The sequence below is a fragment of the Lutjanus erythropterus genome, chromosome 8 (genome assembly GCF_056507025.1).
Source record: "Lutjanus erythropterus isolate fLutEry1 chromosome 8, fLutEry1.hap2, whole genome shotgun sequence".
In the NCBI taxonomy this organism is placed as follows: domain Eukaryota; kingdom Metazoa; phylum Chordata; class Actinopteri; order Lutjaniformes; family Lutjanidae; genus Lutjanus; species Lutjanus erythropterus.
The window spans coordinates 760,034-782,045 of NC_139324.1; the positions used below are offsets into that span (position 1 = coordinate 760,034).

Consider the following 22,012-nt stretch of genomic DNA (forward strand, 5'->3'; position numbering starts at 1 on the left):
GGTTGAGTAATATTTAGACATATCAGATGAAGAGGTATACGTTTTCAATCATTTGTTTTGGCTGTTAGATGTAATGTTACGCTCGCTCCCGCCGGTTAGCGTTAGCCACATAACGTTAGCAACATAACGTTAGCAACATAACATTAGCAGTATAAACAACGTTATCAGCTAATATAATACAGTTTGCCAAGAACGAGGACTTGTGATGTAGAAATACTTATTAACCTGGTTAATGTTTAATCTAGATCCCAAGTTAGTTCGCATATCTCAACGTTATTGGTATGTTTGTTTCTTCAAGGGACTGATGAAGACACGGGGCGCCTCATTAGGTGGAGGGGGGTGAATGAGGCCCTCTTCACTGGGAAACGCAATGCCGCGGTTCGGGGTTTCGAGTAAGTTTTTTTAGTAAGTGGATATGTTTAAGGGCAGAAGATGTTATAGCTGTGTAGAGCCAACAAATGTCCAAAATATTTTGCTTGTACAGTACCTTCATCAAGGACCATAATTTGGAGGGGAAGGTGGAGGCTCCCTTCATTAAAAAGAAGTGGGAGAATCTCAAACAAAAATATAAAGTGAGTTGAATAATAAAAGCATTACAGTGTCAATGTAAACAACTTAGATGAACAGGATGGTGATGAGTATTTGAAAAGTTAAGCATTTGAATCATGATCAGAATCATTACCGTGTATGTGTGTGTGCTGTGCATGTTGTATGTGTATTACAGGAACTGAAGGCTCCTTGCACAGGTGTGAGCACGGAGGGGGGAGAACCCACTGCTGCCAATTGGAAGTGGTTTGGTGCCATGGATGAGGTGTTGGGGGCCAGGCCATCAATAACCCCCCCTGTCCTCATCACCTCATCTGTGGCACCCCCTGCAGCAGTGTCTTCTCCTCTCTCCCCTCCCCCCCAAGCATCGACGTCAGGCATCTCCCGGGGGAAACGTGACGCTTGGGTCACTTTCCTCCGGGAGTTAGATGAGAGAGAGGCACGTGCAGATGAGAAGGCTGAAAGGAGGGAGAGAGAGATGCAGGAGAGAGAAGAAAGGATTGAGAGGGAAAGAAGAGAGGACGAGAGAAGATGCATGGAGAGGAGAGAAAGGGAGTGGAGAGAGTGGATGGACTTAAGAATGAGGGAGGAGCATAGAGAGAGAGAGGAGCGAGAGAGAGAGTCGGGCAAGAGAGGAGAAGCTTTTGGCAGTGTTGGAAAGAGTCTTAGAAAAAAATAATACTTTTGGGGAGGTTCAATTAAAGGTTTAGAAAAAGAAAGTTTCGAGTGTCAGTGTGTGTTTGTTGTTATTTTATACATAAATGTGTACATGATATGAGTGACTGAAAAGAAAATGACTGGTGCTGGCAAAAATAATAGGGTGATCACCCAACAAACCAAACTTTACATCATGATTCCTGTGATTACTTACAATGGAATAGGAACAGAAAAGATCAGATTTGATCATATCATATAATATTTTACAGTGCCAGTATTACATTTACACCTTTCAAAAACTTAAAAACAGTATGAGGATGTAGAAGTTAGAGCAGAGTGAGTAGTGACAGCATTGGATAGCCATGACCTGGATGAACAAGAACCTTTGTAGACAGATTAATTGTACATTTTAAGTATACATTTAAATAGAAAAGTTATAATTGTGGTAAACAGTTGCTATCATGTCTCAAGTTTCATACATTCATGTAACCAGTGTTTTTTTTGTAAGCAGGTGACTGGTTTCCCTGATGTTGATAATAATAATAAGAGAACTTTATTCCACACAGAGAAAATTGCACAATTACAATGCAGAAAGAGACAAAGGCAAATAATAATAAAAAACAAAATATTAATTGAATAAAAAAAAGCAAAAACTCAAATATTAACAATTTATATAGATGTAGAAGATTTGACAGATAGAAACAGAATATTTGTTTTATATGTTTCAGTAGATTCACCAAGAGGCAGTGTTCTATTTCACATTTACCAGAGCCCCGTTTGCCAGCGTATTTCCAGGTAGATCCAGACAGGCCTTCTTGGTTACTGCATCGGCCAGGGTGACTGAACCACCCACCATACTTCGCCCTGCCTGGCAATCCTGTACTTTAGCTGTTTCCACCTCTTACGACTTGGACGAGGGGTTGGATTTTTAAGAGGCACTAACTATTTACAACAGGGTTGAAAAAAACAATAACAACTATTAGAACATTAGAACAAAAATCCCCGTATTAACAATAATCATGTTCTTGCAGAACAAGAACCTGGTCTCTCGGTGCAGAGACTGCAGCTGCCAGCCTATTCCTTAGTGTGTCCCCAGACTGCTGCACTGGCTTATGAGCTTCCCCTCCATCACCATCACCACCATCTTCCTCCTCCACAGGCTCAGGCTCCAAAATGTCCCCAGTAGCGATGCAGAGGTTGTGCAGGAAGAGGCAGGCACAAACTCCACCTTCACCTCCAGTGCCTTGAGGAAAATGGAGCGCCACCTCGTCTTCAGGACCCCAAATGCCCTCTCCACCACACACCGTGCCCTGGACAGCCTGGCATTATACCTGCCCTCCACGGCATTGCGGACAGGTTCCCTGAAGGGTGTCAGCAGGCAGATTGGCTCAGCCAAGCATGGGTATCCACCATCCCCAATCAGGTACCATCCAGGAGGTGGGTACAGCTGGTGCACATAAAAAGGGCTGCTCCTCAGGACCCTGGCATCATGCACATATCCAGGGAAGCCCACCACCACATCCAGAAAACGGCCCTTGTGGTCACAGATGGCCTGAAACTGTACTGAGTGGAACAGCTTCCTGTTGAAGTAGTCCCCTGCAAACCTCCCAGGTGGGACAATGCGGACATGGCACCCATCAATGCTCCCTGCCACTCTGGAGAAAGCTGGGCAACCAGCCAGCTGCTGGAATCCAGCACCAATTTCCTCCAGCTCCTGCATATCAGGGAAGCGGATGAGCCTCCTGAACACCCCCTGAATGAGTCTACTGACCCCGTGGATCATGTCATGGCATGTGGTGCGGGGAATGTCAAAAGCCTCTGACACAACCCGGTAGGACGTTCCACAGGCCAGCCAATACACAAAGACCAGGACCTGAAAGGACTTTGCCCATCCATGGTCCTTGTCGCAGACAAGCTGGCTCAGGCTCTCCAGGGACTCCCGGGACACACGGAAGTCCTTCCTGGTATCACCTCCATTAAAATAGAGGCGCAGAAGTGGAACATGGGGGTTCACCCTGCAGTATGGCCCTCTTGAAGCCACCTGTAAAGATTTTATTATAAATTTGTTACACATTATTGGTCATTTTGTTATTTATTATTTATTCGTTTTAATAAACTCAATGATTTCGCTGACTTTGCTTCTTAATTATGTAAAATAACCAAGCTGAGTAAGGTTAGATATAATTTTCCCTCCAATTTTTTATGCTTGGAGGTATGTTATGTTAGCGATTTCTCATTGGATTTACATTTATTAAGAAAGTTTAAAAAATAAATACAACTTACATCTGACAACAAGCCCAAGTCGATAGCGACCATGATGTACCGAAGACAGCGGGCCGATCTTCGTCTCATAGCCGACAAGACTCTCCGCTGGTAAGGCATCATGACTAGTCAAATTCCGTTAACGGGACGAGATCAGTCCAAACGGCGGTGTCAAGCAGGATATGTTGCGGGTTGGTTCGCTTCTTGTTTTCAAAGTAAAAGCACTATTTATCACCATGGTCTTTTGGTATGAGAAAGGGAAAGTGGTGGTCTATTTTGTGAATATAACCGGAAGTGTGTTGCTCATTGCGGCTAGCTTAAATTCTGCCGAATTCGTCCAAACAAAATTGTAAACGGTTGGTATTTGGACAAATAAACGGCACACTCGGGATCTAAACGGCCACTTTCTCGCCTGTTTTTTAAAAAAATCTCTAATAAAGTGATATATTTAAAGAGTTTAGAGCTAAAATGAAATCAGCTTCAGCCTGTCGATTTCGGCTCGGGTAGGAGCGCAATGCATTGTGGGTTCATGCAGTATGCTGTAGTGTAAACGCTTTGCATACTGTCTGATGGATTGGGTATGCAGTATGGAGTATGGACAGTATGGGTATGGAAGTATGTAGTAGTTAGTATGCGGTTTCGAACACAGCCAAACAGCCACTCACCTCAACAGACGCCGGAGAAGTTAATGGTCCGACGACGTCACACAACCGAGTCGAGTCGAGGTGCCTTCAGGGACACTCGGAAATTCCACTGTTAGACACTGAAAACTTACAAAATGCCACTAAAATGTGTGTGGGTTTATTTTTTCGAATGTATTGCATTATGCACATTACACAGCTTAGTAAAATGAAATATCATAATTATTTTCTAAACAAGAGTCACAAAAGATGAAATTAGTCCAGAGAAGTTGAATTTTGGAGCCATATGGCTCACAGAATAAAGAAAAAAAATGTCTTTATAACTTCTGCTATTGTGTTGTTTCACCTGGTTTGTGGCAGTCTTTTCACCTTGCTGGGGGACGCAGCTTGCACCAGCTCAGGTTTTCACTTACACCATATAATATAGAGATATATCTGAAATATAGAGAAAAGGCCTGGTGTCAATGTAATAAACCCAAATAATATCGAAAGGAATACATTCAGACCAGAAACGAGAGCAAAACTGTCCTCAAAATCACTGTTCATAATAATAAAAATAATAATATTGACGGCGAAATAAACCTCAAGTCACGGGCTCTCAGGAATGGTCAGAAGGTCGCTCAGAACACATTGCTTCAAAAACTGCTCATTCTTACAAAAGAGGATGGATCCCTGAAGAAATTTAGGGTCGAGTTAAATAGGATGTAAACAGACAAATCAGTTGTAGCCATTGTTATATTCCCACAGCCTGAATCGAATATGGAAAACACCAGTGACGTGCGGTCAGGGGAGGCAGAGCCTCACCTGTCATCATGGAAAGAAAAAAAAAAACAAATAATGATAAAATAAAATAAATGTTGATATTTGCCCACTGATCTGTATTATAAATTTATTCTCCATACAATTCTAACAATTTTGATTATTTTTTAATTCAGAATCGCTGAATTTTTGCATTTCCCGTTCAAATACAGGGAAGAGTCGCATGGTGCGGCACCAGCGAGCTGAGCCTCACCTTGGATTGCACAATCCCTCACAAACTGTGCTGGCATGCCATGCAATTAGAGCGTGCTGCTGTCTCTCTGTATGTTGCCAATAAAATGTTTTCAACACTTTTATCATACGCCCTGACCTTCCATAGTCTAGCTGATGTATATATATAATGTATGTGTGTAACGAGTTTAGTCTAGCTGATCAATCATAAACTGCAGAAAAGGGCACAATGTGAGGCAGGCAATACTCTTGCCGCTTGGAAGGGGATGCTCGTGAGCTTAGAGCGTCATCTTGCTACTGTGCAGCTGAAGAGTAAGTATCTTTTAAAGTATTTCCACACAGAGTTGGTGGCAGACATCGTGTTGTGTGTCTCATTCAGATGGTAGAGCACAAGGTTAACTGCATGAATAATCGGAGGTGCTTGAATTCATGGCTCTTTGCACTAGCTAACCAATTAATTAAAGCACTCGTCATATTATTATCATTATTATCACTATTATTATTAATATTATTATTATTAATATTATTATTATTATTATTATTATTAATGACAACAGTCTCAAATTCATTTTTTCATGAATAAATAACCATGTCTGTTCCTTTTTGTACCAGCAATTGTGTTACACAAGTTTTTTTTTTTCTTCTTTCTACTCCATAGATCTGGAATGAAATTGTTATTGTTATTAAGTAAAACATTTGTCACCTGAGGCCTAGAATGCTTATCTCCAGGGACTCCCGGGACACACGGAAGTCCTTCCTGGTATCACCTCCATTAAAATAGAGGCGCAGAAGTGGAACATGGGGATTCACCCTGCAGCATGGCCCTCTTGAAGCCACCTGTAAAGATTTTATTATAAATTTGTTACACATTATTGGTCATTTTGTTATTTATTATTTATTCGTTTTAATAAACTCAATGATTTCGCTGACTTTGCTTCTTAATTATGTAATTATGTATCTTCAAATTCTGTCCACAATTTGGTATTCCTCAATAAGAATCATTTCATCATTAATGAAACCACTTTATAAATTTTGTTTTCCATAAATGGATGGCAATAACTGTGTTATAATTTTTATGCCACAAATTGTGTAAAAAGAATTTATCCTACCTAATTGGTCTGGAATCACATTATTATTATCATTAAATAAAAACACTGGCCACCTGAGGCCTAGAATGCCAATTTTTTAGACAGAATTTGAGCATAATTCCTCAAATTATGTCTAAAAAAATGGTATTAGGACACCCTCTAGCAGACAGAATTGGGAACAACATGTACTATTTTCTTTCAAAAATGTGTATATTTCCCTCTGTCTCACCAGCTGTCGCGGCGGCTGAGTCCAGAAGGCAGGCCTCAATTGGCCAGGTGATGGTCAGGACTACAATGTGGCGTCAGGCTGTAGTCCGAGGCTCCTTCAAAATAAGAGTCCTTCAAATAAATGTCAAATGTCGTGATTTTTACATCTTTTCTACCATGAATTCATTTTAATTTCATAAATTGTGTGTCCCTTATTTATATTTTATTCAACATATGAACTGTGTATGTTTTAACCTCTTACTGTTCATATATGAATTTTACATTTCATGCTGTACATTCATGAATTGGTTGTTTTTAAATCCTTGTGTACATAAATTTATATTAAACCGTTTTGGATACAACTACATTATTTTTGCCCTGTATTTATTTATTTATTTATATTGCTCTTTTAGCATTTATCAGTTATTTAAAGAATCTCACACCAGACTTAATCAATTTAAAATCCATAATAATCCAAATGTTTGTGGTTAGGATCCAGAATGGTTGTGGTTAGGATTCAAATCCCTTGGTGAGGATATTATCAACCTCTGTCTACCCCAATTGGGGTTAGGCAAGGAAATTACTATGGTTAGGATTAGCAGCTTGCTCTGCTGTTAGGGTTAGGGTTATAACCCTACCACCATGTCATTATCATACCTCAACAGGTTTTCGGGGGATAACTTTTGAAGGGAAGATGGTAGAGACTTGAAACCAAGCTCTGCACCCCCATTTTTGGACATTCCAGATCCAATGGTGCCACCATCGAGTCTCTACGAGGTCGGGAAGTGTGTCAACCAGAACCTTGAGGACTCTGGTGGATACCTCGACAGCTTTTTGTGGAATAACTTTTGAAGGGAATGTGGTAGAGCCTTGAAAACAGGCTCTGCAGCCCCATAACTTTGTCTGCACACCCACCCACCCACACACACACACACACACAAACATATACATAACTGAACACATCAGATTGTTAGGTGACTGTGATATCATCAAAGGGAATGTGATGACGTCACAGACCCTGTGCTTTGATCTAGCATGGGCTCTGTGATGCCATCAGTGTTAGGTTATAACCCTACCACCATGTCATTATCATACCTTGACAGGTTTTTGGGGGATAATTTTTGAAGGGAAGGTAGTAGAGATGTGAAACCCCCATTTTTGCACATTCCGGTTCCAACGGTACCACCATTGAGTCTCTACGAGGTCGGGAAGTGGGGCAACCAGAACCTTGAGGACTCTGGTGCATCCTTGACGGTTTTTTATGGAATAACTTTTGAAGGGAATGTGGTACAGCCTTGAAACCAGGCTCTGCACCCCCATAATTTTGTCTGCGCACACACACACATACAGGTTCTTATGTCTTATCTGGACACTTTCTCCAAACCCATCCGGTGGTGGTTTATGGGGGCTACCCTTTCCTGAGGTCCTAGAGCTATGGGAGTTGGATAAAAATACTCCAAAGAATCTGAAAAAAATTTAGCTCACTTTAGGTTTCAGATACACCCTACACAACCTGATACACACCACCCTAATAATATTGTGGTTTATGTGGACAGTTGCCATTTTGACAAATATGTGACGTATGAGGACTAAAAAAACACTATTGGCACTTTAAAGGGACAAGATGTCATTCAAAGACACTCCTCCTCATTAACATAAAATACACATGAACCTGACAGCACCAAGCATTATAGGAACAGTGTTTTTACTTTAAAAAAAAGGTTCACTTGCACATTAAGTACTGCTCACATAATATCTAAAAGTATTAAAATATTAACAAAAGAGTCAGTGGGACAAGTGCACTTAATCCTGATAAAAGAAAACAATACAAACACAGCCACCAACACTGTCAATTAACAGCCTTTCTCAAAACACAAGGGCTACAATTTTTTAATTTTTTTTTTATCATCATCTGTCCTCTAGAAGCTTAAGAAAGTATCAATGTTATATAATGAAAAATCAAAATAAAATCTTTTTTAAAAAATCCATTTTGGAAACAGATTTCTTTCTACGTAACACATTAAGGTATCAGTATAACAACACCACATAGAAACACCAGAAACTGTTGCCAGTGGGTTTACAACTTTTGTTTCAGAGACTGCCTCTTTGCAGCTATCCCTCGGTTTCTCACAGTGTCCCTTATATTTTGCACTGTTCTTTGTGCTAACACTGGGCCTTCTACCAGCTTGCAGTGCTTGCATTCGTTTTTGGTGGCTAGCTGTCCTTTACGTATGGGGTCTCTGAAATGCCGCATTACTGCAGCAACCTCAGCCTTAGACCACACTTTCTTTGGCACTCTTCTGGATCCATGTTGTTGACCAGCATCTTTTCCTGCATAATTAAAAAAAACGTTATCACACAAACAGAAAACAAAATATGTTGGCCAGTTTAAGCCATCAAACTTGAGTTCAACTAGTGCCATAGTTGACAGGAAGTTCCTGTTCACTCATTTTGGTGATGAAAATTCTTGAGAATTCACTTTAGGTTTCAGTTGACTGCATTATGTGCCCAGATATATCTAATTAAACAATTCAGTTACAGTGTGCTTCAATAATTTGAGTTCAATTGCATTACTATTAAATGTCTGCATATTCTACTAATTAAATCATATTTGAATAAGAATAACTCAGTTAAATGGCCTATTACTGTTTATTCATGGCTTTTTACACTGTAAAAATTTATTTTTACTTGTATAGGTAATACAATAGTTGTCTCCCCTTTGTCTTCTTTTCTCCTGTGGCTCATCTGTCTTTCACTATCTTAATCGTTATGTCTAAATATCTTTAATTGTTTCTACTGTATTTGTACTGTAATGTATGTATTGTATAGCCGAGTGAACCACCCATATGACGTCACATACAAGGGTTGGGCAATATGGCGGCGCCCTTGCTACGAAATCTAAAACGGGGTGTCTTTTTTTTCTCTTAAATGCTTACATTTATCATGTTTGTTATGTAATGGTTGATTAGAGGGGATGTCCATTTAGTGAACCATCATAACTTGGTTGACTGTTTCATGTCCTCTTTAACATAAGTTACTTTAACATAAGTGAGTAAATTAACAAAACAATTACTATTACAAGATTATTTTAAGTTAAATCAACTTGACATTAAGTGTATTGGACTTGTATATGTATTTAGATATTTATTTTTTGAGGGAACTGGTGGCTACTAACAATAGAAATGAATTCAATACCACCCATAATTTAACATCATGAACTGACTCATCATAAAAAGAGAGGGGGGGGGGGGGGGGGGGCACTCATGGGCATTCAACAGAGGGAGTATGTATATGGGGAGGAAGTGGTAACTTAACTTTGATCTGGAAAATATTTCATGTATTTCAGTTTAATTTCCCTGATTTTTGTTTAGGTGCATGTTCTGCCATGCAGACAGGAGTCTGTGGCAACAGTGAGAAGCAGGGTGACTCATATGAATGTGTCCAATGAGTGAGTAAGGTCACATCATTCGCACGTCTGCTGTTATAATATATATATAATGAAATTCTCTAAGAGTAGTATTTTGAGAGTTTTAATTTAGTTTATTAATTATGATACCATTTCTCTTTGACACGTCCTTATATTTGTTATAGGTGCGATTTATTCATATCTTTTCATCATTTTTGCATTTCTTAAGTTCAGAGACAGGAAACGGGGGTACACAGACAAGTATGATATGAGTAAATACTGGTGCCCCAGTGGTTATATGCATGCCAAATAAACTGCATTATCTATGACTGGATTGCATCCGAGGAGCTTTGTAGCATATTTCATGCTACGCCTAAGTATACTGTGATATTTTTAGTCTTCTGTTTATTTTCTACTCAATTTTTTTTTTTTTTTACTTTTAGCTTTAATTTTGTTTTATTACTTTTAAATGTCATGGGCCTTTTCCTTTTCCATTTTTGGCCATGTTGAGTTAAACTATGCTGCACTGATTTGCATTTCCATTACCACTTTCATCTTGCATAACTGTACTGAGTTACTCCTGACCAGTGGTGGACAAAGAATTCAACTGCAGTACTCGAGTCAAAGTACAGATACTCCTGGTCAAATATTACTCAACTACAAGTCAAAGTTGCTCAGTCAAAATTTTATTTGAGTTACAGCAGTAGAGTACTTGCTTTTAAAAATATTTAGGTATTTAAAAAAAAAAAAAAAAGACTAATTAATAATTCAAAAGTACAAATTACATTTTCTAATATCAATACATTGATGTATTGTTTTCATGATGCATTTACAGAACCTTGTAACTCTCTGAAACCACCTAATGATGCACTGATTTGCTTGTAGAAGCACTCTGCTTCACAAAGCCTATAGAAACACCTATAAAAGCCTAAAAAGAGAAATGCAATCAAAAACTAAAAGGACAGCTGTTGTCATTTTGTAACTGTATTAAAATCATCACATAAAATTAGATTGAAGCCAACTGAAGGAGTTCTCCAAGTCTGTTAAATAATTGAGATTTCTTTCTGTCTCCAGAGGCAGCACATACATTAATATGTATGTGGTATTTTTCACTCCATTAAAAACAATCCAACATTAAAAGCCTACCTGAAATTATTTTTCTTTTTCTAATTATAATAATTTGACATTTCATTTTGTCCTTCTTCTGCCATCATCATTACTGAGTTTTGTTTGAATGAAAGAGGGAGAGTTTGCTTGTTTTTGTTACAGAGCGTCTGGATGACAAATTTCTGCTTTTACATCAATCCCAGTTGAGAGCAGGTACTGTGATCGGTTTCCTTCTGTGAGGAACACAGCGTGTGGCCAATTAAATTTTAGAAAAGAAAAAACAGCAACAGCTGACGTTAAAGCTCTGCTTAGCCTAAAAGTAACGAGTAACGACAACCTTCCTAGAAATATAGGAGTCAAAAGTACAATATTTGTCTGTGTATGTAGTGGAGTGAAAGTGAGAAGTTACCAAATGCCAGCAAATGTCTATGACTTCAATACTATACAGCCCAGGTTTCTGAGAACAAGTTGGAGAGGACCACCACTTGCATGGATTCAGAACACAGGATAGTAAGGATCTGATGTTAATAAATGTTCTGTCTCCTAAATTAACAGAACAGATCTGGGCATAAATGACAGTGTCTCTGTTATGTGCCCATAGCCTCATCCTATTGCACCAACCCTGTTGGGATTAACAAAGGATTCTTATCTTACCTTCAGAGGGAGGGTCATTCACTGTGGACGACACTGCTCCTGCTAAACACAATTTGTCAAAAGTTCTTTTTTTCCACAGGAAACATACATTTTATTGAAAGAATATTCTAAAGTGAGGTAACCTACCAAAATCTTTAATATCATGAGCCTGCTCTGCGATTGTAGATTCTGGTGAAGCATCCACAAGCACACCAGTCTCACACTCCGACACTGCTGTTCCACCATCATCAGATTCACTCCCACTGTCCTGGCCCTCACCATCACTTAACACAATTTCATCTGGAGAAATGGTATTAACATCACATGAATAAGCTTGACATGAAAAAAATGGAAATATTCTTAGCTTAAACATATTTTTAATGATTTGTTTCTTAAATTATTAATATAATTTCCGCAATAAATCTCAAGCACAAACCCAAGACAGGAAAGTGAACACAAACTTAGTAAGCATGTAAGAATTAGAAATCAGATTTAAGTCAAATTTGAAATATTGTAATCTACTATGTGCTCAAGACCCTAAATTACATGGTTAGAAGACTTTAATGCAGCTACAGGAAAGGCATTTTTATCACTATGACTGAGATTAGCAGTGACTGCTATTCTTTGCAGATAGACAGAATAAGAATAGATAAAATATAGATACAAAAAGGATAGATGAAGAGAGATGGAGCGAGATATACAGTGGTGGAAAAAAGTTTTCGGACACCCTTAAAATTTTACACAATCTCAAATATTATCATGAAATATTTGTTGAAAAATCTTTTTTGTGTTTCAAAAGGTGTGGCTGCATTAGAGAGACACAAACAAATACAAATTATATTTTTTTGTTTATTGTTTACAAGAAAAACTAACAAAACTAAATTCTTGAGAATTTCAATATGTCAGTTCTCAACATTGTCGGTATCAAAGTCAACAAGTAACAGAAAATGTGTTCATAACTGAACAAAAAATGAATAAACCATCACATCATCAAATTAATATTTAGTAGTCCTGCCATTAGCACGCACTAGAGCTCTAATCCTGGCTGGCATGTTCCCCACGAGCCTTTCACACTGTTGAGGGGTAATCTTGTCCCATTCTTCTTGAATTGCTGCTTTTAATTCTTCTAAATTCTTTGGTTTATCCTTTGAAACAGACCTTTTGATAATCCACCACAGATTTTCAATGGGGCTCATGTCCGAGGATTGAGCTGGCCACTCTAAGTCCTGGATACTGTGCTCCTGCAGCCAAGTTCTACTGGCCCTGGATGTGTGGCAAGGGGCATTATCTTGTTGAAACATCCAGTTTTGACCTCGATGGAACAGTGCAGAAGGGAGCATGTGGGTTTCGAGAATGGTGCAATACTTGGCAGAGTTCAATGTGCCATCGCAGAGAGTGAGATGACCAACACCAGCAGCACTCATGCATCCCCAAACCATGATACTGCCTCCACCATGCTTGACAGTAGGTACTGTACATGCTGGAGATAATGCTTCGTCTGGCCTTCTGCATACCCTCACATTAGCAGGAGGAAGATAAAGCTGGAAACTGGACTCATCTGACCACAGAATCTTCTTCCAGTTCCTGGCTGTCCAGTTCTTGTGTGCTTGGGCCCAACAACACCGGGCTAACCTCTGTCTCTCATTGATCAGGGGCTTCTTGACAGCCTTGTAGGACCTTAAGCCATGATCTAAAAGTCGGCAACGTACAGTGCAGGTGGAACACTGGACGCCAGTTTGGTTTGACCACTGCTGCTGAAGCTCCTGTGATGTCATTTTGCGGTTTTCCCAGCACATGCGGATCAGGATGCCGTCATTTCTTGCTGAAGAAACCCTTCGATGCCCAGATCTTTGTCTTCCAAGCTGTTGGTTCGTCTGTATTTCTGCAGAGTGTATCCAACTGCTGAAGGACTGCATCTGCACTTGCTGGCTATCTGGCGGCAGCTGTACCCTTCCTGGCTGAGAATCTGTGTCTTCAGGCATGTTTCCTGCATTAGGTTCCTTGTTTTAGCCATTTTTGTCTCTGAAGAACTTTCAAATGTGCTGGTTTTATATAGACACGAAGCACAGCAACAAAAATTGTGTCTTTTAATAAAAAGTACGACCTTCATTAGTGGATCACTGATACCAAAATGACCCAATACTCAAAATTTCTTATGTATTTTTATGGAACCAATCAATTTTAAGTTTTTAATGGCTTTTTTAGAATTTGTTTAGTATTTTGGCTGTGACTGTACTAAAAGAAATTGCACCTGAAGACCTAAGAGTGATTTTTAATGCAATATTTCACGAATGCATGGGGTGTCTGAAAACTTTTTTCCTCCACTGTAGATGAGAGAGAGATATTGGAACTGGTATATACTGCATGTGTGTGTTCAGACAGGGTTCAACAATGAGAGTGAGTGATGTCAGGCAAGTAAATCTGGCAACTCACTTGCACCACCAGGCAAGTGGTAAAAAAAGAATTAAACTATTTTGATAATTGATTAATTGGTAAAAGTATTTTTTTTTTCTGCGAAAATAGAAATTGTTTTTGACGAGTTATGTTAATGTTAACACTGCAGGTCTATTTAAAGGGATAGTTCATCCTCAAATCAAAATGACTTGTTTTTCACCGGCCAAAGAGATGTCTACCTTTTCTCTAAAATAATGGAACTAGATAGCACTGGCATGTGGTGCTCAAAGTGCCAAAACAAGAAAGAGAAAAATTTGAATAACTCGAAACCAATGTCCCTTTCCAGAAATCATGACCCGGTTACTCAAGATAATTCACAGGCCTTGTTTTAAGCAGTTTAATGTAGGAACTATTTTCTTTCTAGCAGAAAAGGAAGCATTTCCACTGGATTCTACAGTAGTTCCTACACAAAAATGCTCATGAGATTGAACCAGGTCATGATATCTGGAAAAACGCATCAGCAATGTCTCTTCACTAAAGTATTTTCTCAGTGTTTCGAGCACCATAATTTGAGTGCTACCTACTCCCATTATACTGGAGAGAAGGCAGACATCTCTGCAGCCAATCTCTCCACAACTCTGCAACCCATACCAAAGCTATCTAGAGGGATAAACAGCTCTACAGAAGGAAGCTCAAGACAGCCAGACTTTCTTTGCATGATCTGGATCTACAAAGCCTAAAACCGCAATCAGAGATAACAGGTATCATGATGGTGGTTATCAACTTTCTTTGTTAATCCAGGCTTTCGTCTTCAGACTCTATGCATGTTCACATAAAAGGGGCATTTGTTGCGTCATTTGACTCTTCTTCCACATGAAATGAAGCGATTGAGCCACTGAATTAAGTCAAAATCATCAAGTTGTTATAATTAGGAGCTGTGGAAAATATACAAAATACATTACATCAAAAAGCAACATTGTTGCTGCAAATAAAGCAGGAGAAGAACGATGTCAGAAAATGACTGATGGACTAAATGTGATCTTAATGCTGCGGTTTATTCTAACATGAAAACTACACATTAAACAATAAAACTCCATACAGCAGATTTAAACATGATGAAGTCTGTCTAACACTGTCCTATGATGAGAGAGACATGGACATCACTGAAGTTTTTGACCAAACCAATGTCAAATGAGTGTAACTGATTTAAGATTGTCCGTGATAAATGATGATGAATTTTCTAATCAGTGATCTGAGCTCCAAATTTACCAAGACAAAACAGATAACAGTAAAAAGTATTCAAAGTGTCTGTAGTTGCTTCATCATTATTTTAGTGTGTGAATTATATACAATGTCAGTTGAAAGTGTTAATATGATCTGGAGCAAACGGGAAAAATGACTCTGCATCACCAAACGGAGGTTACCATGACAGCGTGATGCATACAGTTTGTGCTGCTGTTACATTTGTACATTATATGGTTCGGTGATATTACGAACATACAGCTCAGCAATTTTTCAATGTTAAAGTCCTCCCTCAGTTTAAAAGCTATATCGCTCATAAACAATCTTGTTAGGAAAATAATTAGTTAAAGAACAGCGCATTTTACAGATGATTTAATCTGAAACTCTGAACATAACCTGCTGCTGACCAGGTTATGAGTTTAGTATAAATTACCATGGTGATCTAGCCAGGTTAAAAGAGAGCCGCTTTCGTGACACTGAAAATCCTGGCTTTAGACTCAACATAGCTCGCTAACACATTAATATTTCTTCGTAGTTACAACCCTCAGGTCAGAAGAAAAACAAATCATTTTGATTTGGGGGTGACTAAAATGACTTGGAATAAACACAAAAAGCACGAATTTCTCATTGTTTAAAAAGATCCTTAACTGATTTTCATGTTTACACATGAATACAGGCATGATGACATTTCTGTCAATGAGGCAAAATTAAACATTTAATCTGTAAGTAATCTTAACTATATGGTATAGCCTGCAATCAAGCTCCTGCTGATAAAGTGAAATAGCAATTGCCTCATGGCAACTTTTTGCTCATTGTAAAAACATGTTATAATGGCCTATGCTGTGTACATTTTTCCTAGACTTTTGTTTATGAAGTGATCAATCATACATCAGAGCATAACGTATATCCACACCACCTACTGCTCTTTGACCTTATAACTCAAATATCTCACCTTTGCATTGATAGCCAAGCCACTTGAAGGATGATACAGGCCCCACACACTGAATGCACGTATCCAAGGAGGAAACTGTTGCACACACCAGGTGATGTTTCAGACAATGTGGGCAAAATGTTATTTGTAACATTTATTTGTGCCCAAAAATATGAGCAGCAATACATTTCATATTTACATGCTGATATTTACTCAGTTCTAAATGCAGATCCATTTAAATCCAATATCAATTTACCTTTCCACTGCTGAAAACAGGATCCTTTTGTTTTGGACTGGTGAACTGATTCTGGTTATTCTCAGTGGTAATCTAAATTCAAGAACCAAGAAAAAAGGTTAAAAATGACCAGTGTTCTAAGTGCCTGTTGGTTGATATCTTTCAGATGTTTAAAACAAAAATATGAAAAATATGTTTAAGGCCTACACATGTAAAATAGCTCAACGGCAATTATAAAACACCAGAAACACTTGTAAAGTCGTCATTAAACTATAGAAATAAAAACAATCACTCTTAAAAACTATAAGTAATGACTCACGTCTTAGTATGAAGGTCATTTTATTGTTTGCTCAGGGTTGTCACTCATTTGTAATGATGCATTCTTTGAACCCTTTGAGAACAAAACTACAGGCCCATAATTCAGAGATGTTTGAGATGTTGTTGAGTTTGATGATGAGAGATAAACCAGCACTACGCCAGCACAGTAAAAAGACTGCTTAAGAATCCTAAAGACAGAATAACTATTATCTATCTAAATACACAACGTTATGTATTATGACTTTATTTTTCTATCATTAAAGCTAGCTAGTTATAAAACACTCATATTACCAATACCTCTATATGACCCTAGATAAATGAATGAGACCATGCCTGAGAAGTTTGGCTATGTCTATATAGTTATTATCTGCACCTGCCTTTAGGTCAAGATCATTTCATCTAATTTCAAGGAAATCTGTTTACATTTTCTCAGACAACATTGCACTGAGTAAGTACATTAGCCTGTTCAGAAGAGGGTGGAGATTTTTATTTGGATATTTTTGATGTTTTTTGTTTTTTTTTGTGGTTGTTATGGTGGAAACACCATGTCTTTTGTCCACATAGGGCTCAAAAGTTAACAAGATGTAAAAGTTCTGTTAAGAAGCTTTAAATTAGGTAAATATCGTTAAATATGACCTTATATAAGTACAAACCAATTTAGGTCCAAAAAATTTAACTTCTCTCTAAACTTTACTTTCAGCAGAGAAAATCCAGACAGTGTTCAGTGACTTCGTTCCTGCACAGGCACTGTATGGTTCCTTTCTTTTATTTTTAAGAAAATTGTCCTATTTTGTGCGCCTAGGACTGTTTTTCTTTTTGCCATGGTATCCAAAGTAGGACTATTGTTTTTCAAATACTAGCGCTGTATCAAAGTTTAAAATTCTGGTATTGTGACAACCCTATGTCTGTGAATATTCTCATTCATCCAGGTCATGGTATTTGTATCAAAGTTTGCAGTAGGCAACTGGACTTGATAGAGTTCTTGAAGACGTTTCACCTCTCATCCAAGAGGCTTCTTCAGTTCTGCATGACTGGATTGGGAGTTCAGGTTTTAAACCTAATGGGGTCGTTAGCACCTAAGGGGGGCATGTGCCCACCCCTCCATTGTGTGACTCATGAGTTTCACCTGGGGGGAGGTGTGAATGAGAGTCGTTAAGGACTCTTCTATCATGTGACTTGTTAGGGTGACATGGTTTCAGGAGGGTATCCAACTGCCTGGGGAGTGATCTTAGGACTGCATTGTAAGTGGCAGATAAATTGTGTCTTAGACCTCCTCCTCTGTTGAGAGATGGCCATTCCAGGTTAACAAAAATGGCCTCTTTCACTCCTCTCTCAGTTGTTGTAAACAGCAGACTACTGTCTTTTTGTAGTTGCTGGTAGGATCTTGCCTAAGTGGTTCATAGGTGGCTGTGTCATTGAGTAAATTAATCACCTTAGAATGATAGTCTGTGGTATTCAGCACCACCGTAGATCTCCCTTTGTCTGGTGGGAGAATAGTAGTTTGCTGTTTACAACAACTGGAGAAGGATCAAGTCACTGACAGACATCTGTACTACCGTCTCTACCCGGGAGAAGACATTCCTCGTATCTATGGACTCCCCAAGATACATAAGAAAGGGGCCCCACTCAGACCCATCATCAGCAGTTCTGGCTAAAGGCCTGAACTTTGCAGTAACACCAGAACAAATACCAGTGGTGGACCTAATTACATCAACTGAGTCAGCCATCAGGAACAACCACCTTACTACCACTGATGCTGAGCAGCTCAGGTTAAAGGTCTCAGCTGCGCTCTCCAGTGCCAAGGCACCTCCCTCCAATCTGACCACCTCAGGAAGAAAGGCACTGAAATCTCTGCAAAGAGACCAGGACATCACTATTCTCCCAGCAACAATCAAACAAGACTCACCCAGGAGCAATCCAGACCATAAGGCAGCCTGAGGAAGAAAGTACTTCATCAAGGTCGGGATTAAAGTTGGACAAAAGTAGGTGTTTTCATCACCTTCCTGGTCAAGGTCCTCCCTCTCAATCACCTCTTCAAAATGGTTTTGAAAAGGTGTCGGTCCCACGTCGTTCTAGAAAAAAAAAAATTAAAAATATGTAAATAGAAATACTAAAGCATGCAGGGCAGGTGACACGCTAGAGTAGCTGACAAAGGAGGGTGTGGAAATATCTTTTTCACACATCAGATGACAGAATAAGACTGGTAAATGGTAAATGGCACTTCTACAGTGTTTGTCACATTCACCCTTTCCCCACACACATTCATACGGCACTGTTCGCAGACAGGCTTGGAAACTAACCACAGTCCCAATGACACATTAGGGGGCAAGTGTGGGTTCAGTGTGTTGCCGAAGGACCATCGACCTTATGGTTAGTGGGCAACCCACTCTACCTCCTGAGCCACAGTTGCCCATAAACATAAGGATGCCTACACAGGATTTAGTTTGGCAAAGTTGACAGCTCACAATGTGCTTAGACACTGCAAGATTCTGACCCAAAAACAGCTGATGAATGGAGTGCTACCACGTGTCATGCAGCCCTTTTTTCCAATCAGCTGTATCATACACTTTTGGATTTGGGTCTGTTCACACCTGTCTATTATCTGTAGCCCATCTGTCTCCAGTGAAATGGGCTTTTAAGCTTGAATTTAAAAAGCCAAATGTGTCTTACCTTTCAATTTTCTGATTAAGTAACAACCAAAAGTTAAATCCAAACCAAGAATGTAACAGTTGCAGTAAAGAGAAAGATACCTCATAGTTCTGGTTTGTGATCGAGAGGTCTTCAGCACATTGTCCTCCCTTGGTGAGCAGAACCTGGACATTTTTAAAGTGCTTCTCAACATTTCCACCACTGTGGGAACTAGAGAAGACCATGTTGGCACTGAGGACAACTTCATCCAGTTCCTGCAGGGTTGATGCTTGGGTCATCAGTCCAAAAATATGCATTGCCAAATTGTAATGTTTGGAGGCACTACAATGGAAAATTTTAAAATCAGTATCAGAGATTTCATAATGCTGTTATGTCTGAAATCTTAAGCATATTAACATACAGACACCACTTACTGTTTTTTGCAAAGCTCCTTTGCATTTTTCATGACATGACTCAAGCATCTGTGGAGGATAGGAAGACCGATGGCATCATCCTTTGCCTGTCCAGTCACGATCAGGAAATACCTGCTGAGAAGTTCCTGCAGACTCACTCCACAGAAATTCTGTGAAAGTGACTGGAGCAGGACCACTGATCCATCACAAATAATCATCACTGGCCTTTTTTTGACTTTTGGGCCGTGTTGCTTCATCAAATCTGTGACCACAGACCCCAAGAAATAAGAAATTGATGCTGTGGTGTGGTCACTCATTACATATGTGGCCACAGGGAGAGGGGAAGACCCTTTAGTTGGGTGTCTAACAACTAACTCGTATATGAAGAAGGGTGACGTTTGGCCTTTGCCCTTCAGTAAAATGCTGCCTGTTGCGTCTAAATAAACAATGTCATCTTTGCATCTGTCAAAGAAGACACTGAGTGTTTTGACACAGTACAGCATGACACTTTTTGGGTGAAGACCGATCTTCTGGATCACCCGTTCTTCATCTTCTTCCTCCTCTTCTTCCAGCATCTTCTGGAGGCTGATTACCTCATTTTTATACCTCCTCCTTTTCTTTTTCTGACTCCATGACACTGTTTTCATGACACCACTTACAGGGGACCTGGTCCCTGCACCCTGATGCCACAACAGTGTCATCCAGCCTTTCCATGGTCTCTAGGAAGATGCTCCTGGGCAGTTTTGTGGAAAGGGTATGGGACAGGGCATCCCTTTCCTCGCCTCGCACCGGCCGTCTTTTAATTTGGTCCAATCGGTGGCACACAAAACTTCCTCTGAAATTCACAAGGGCTTTCAGAGATGACTCCTCTTGTACTTTGACTGTCACCTCTACCGGGCAGTCATTAAAAAGGCAGTGCCCAAGCACGAGAAGATTGGACCACGTCTCTTACAGCCGATGGATTTGACCCTGTGCCTCTTGAATCCAAAACTACAATAAGGATGTATACTTTGAAGGCCTTTCGCCATTACTGATGTCCAGTTTAGTGTTTTGAAACGGTGTAGATGTTGTTTCTTTTGAAGGTTGGTCCAATCTTTCCGGTCAATGAAAAAGAAAAAAGGTGGCGGCGGCAATGAATGTTTGAAGTACTCTTCTTCTGATGTATTTTCTGCATCAGAAGAGACTGATCCAATCTGCAAATAACAATGAAACACAATTAAGTTATGATATGGATTGGATATAACATGGATTACAATTTATGTGACTGCACTTTGAATGCAAAATAATGAAACAGACTTGGTTATTTTTCATGTGGCGTGACACATATTTTCTATCCGTACTACTAAAAGATGGAACTCTAGTGTTACCTCAGCAGGAGCTGCGGTCACGTCATCATGAGAGGGAGGAGGCCCAGGAGTGTCCTTGCTCGCGTCTGCATCAGGTGACGCGTCAGATGAGGATGCAGGCACAGCTACCGACACATTTTTCTAGAGGGAGATTAAACAGTCAGTCTTCATAGCGCTTTACATTACCGTGGAAAAAACAAGTACAGTCAAAGGCCATATTCCTGGAAGATTTAATCCATGGTGACAAATATTAGTTTCAGGAAACCCACATGCAACATGGGCCAATGACCAGGTGAAGTAGGCTCTCACGTATATGGATAAAGTCAAGCATATGTAAATGATTCGAGATCCGTTGAATCTATTCAAATTTGATAAATCATCTCACAAGTTATGTTTCATTGAGGTTGTGCTTAGCGTTTAACACACAAATTTAGCAATTAATTACAAAAATGTCATAAATAAATCATGAATGGGAGTACAAAGAAAATTGCTTTCTTGTAACAGCTATCTATGTTATATTGGTACTCGCTCTGCCTACTGAGTCTGGACCAACCCACACAGCAGTTTGTCAATGGATTTACTCATGTTATATCCTCTAAAAAATTGTGGGCCGTTAATGACTGCATGACTATACAAAATTTTGAAATTATATGAACTAGGCATTTTACAATTTAAAGGTTCATATCCACAGGCTTTTATAAATGGCAAAGTGATGAACGTGAAAACATTACCTTTTTATGTCTGAAATACCCATGCTTGAGCCTTGCCCTGTTTGTCTTTGTATCTGCCGAGGTCTTTGCAGATTTCACCCCATATAACCTGATGAATTTCTTCTGGGTTTTCACCAAATTTAGATGAGGCAAGAAGCTTGTCTATGACAGCCAAAATGTCCTCTATGTTTTGTGATATTTTTCTTGACTGGAAAAAAAAAGACAATATGTCATTTAAACACATTATATAATCAGCTT

The 22,012-nt window shown here is 39.3% G+C and overlaps 1 pseudogene; it reads right to left on the bottom strand.

The window, feature by feature from the left end:
• Positions 1-8,644: 8,644 nt before the first annotated feature.
• On the bottom strand, positions 8,645-20,421 carry LOC146322270 (uncharacterized; annotated as a pseudogene).
• Positions 20,422-22,012: the final 1,591 nt, after the last annotated feature.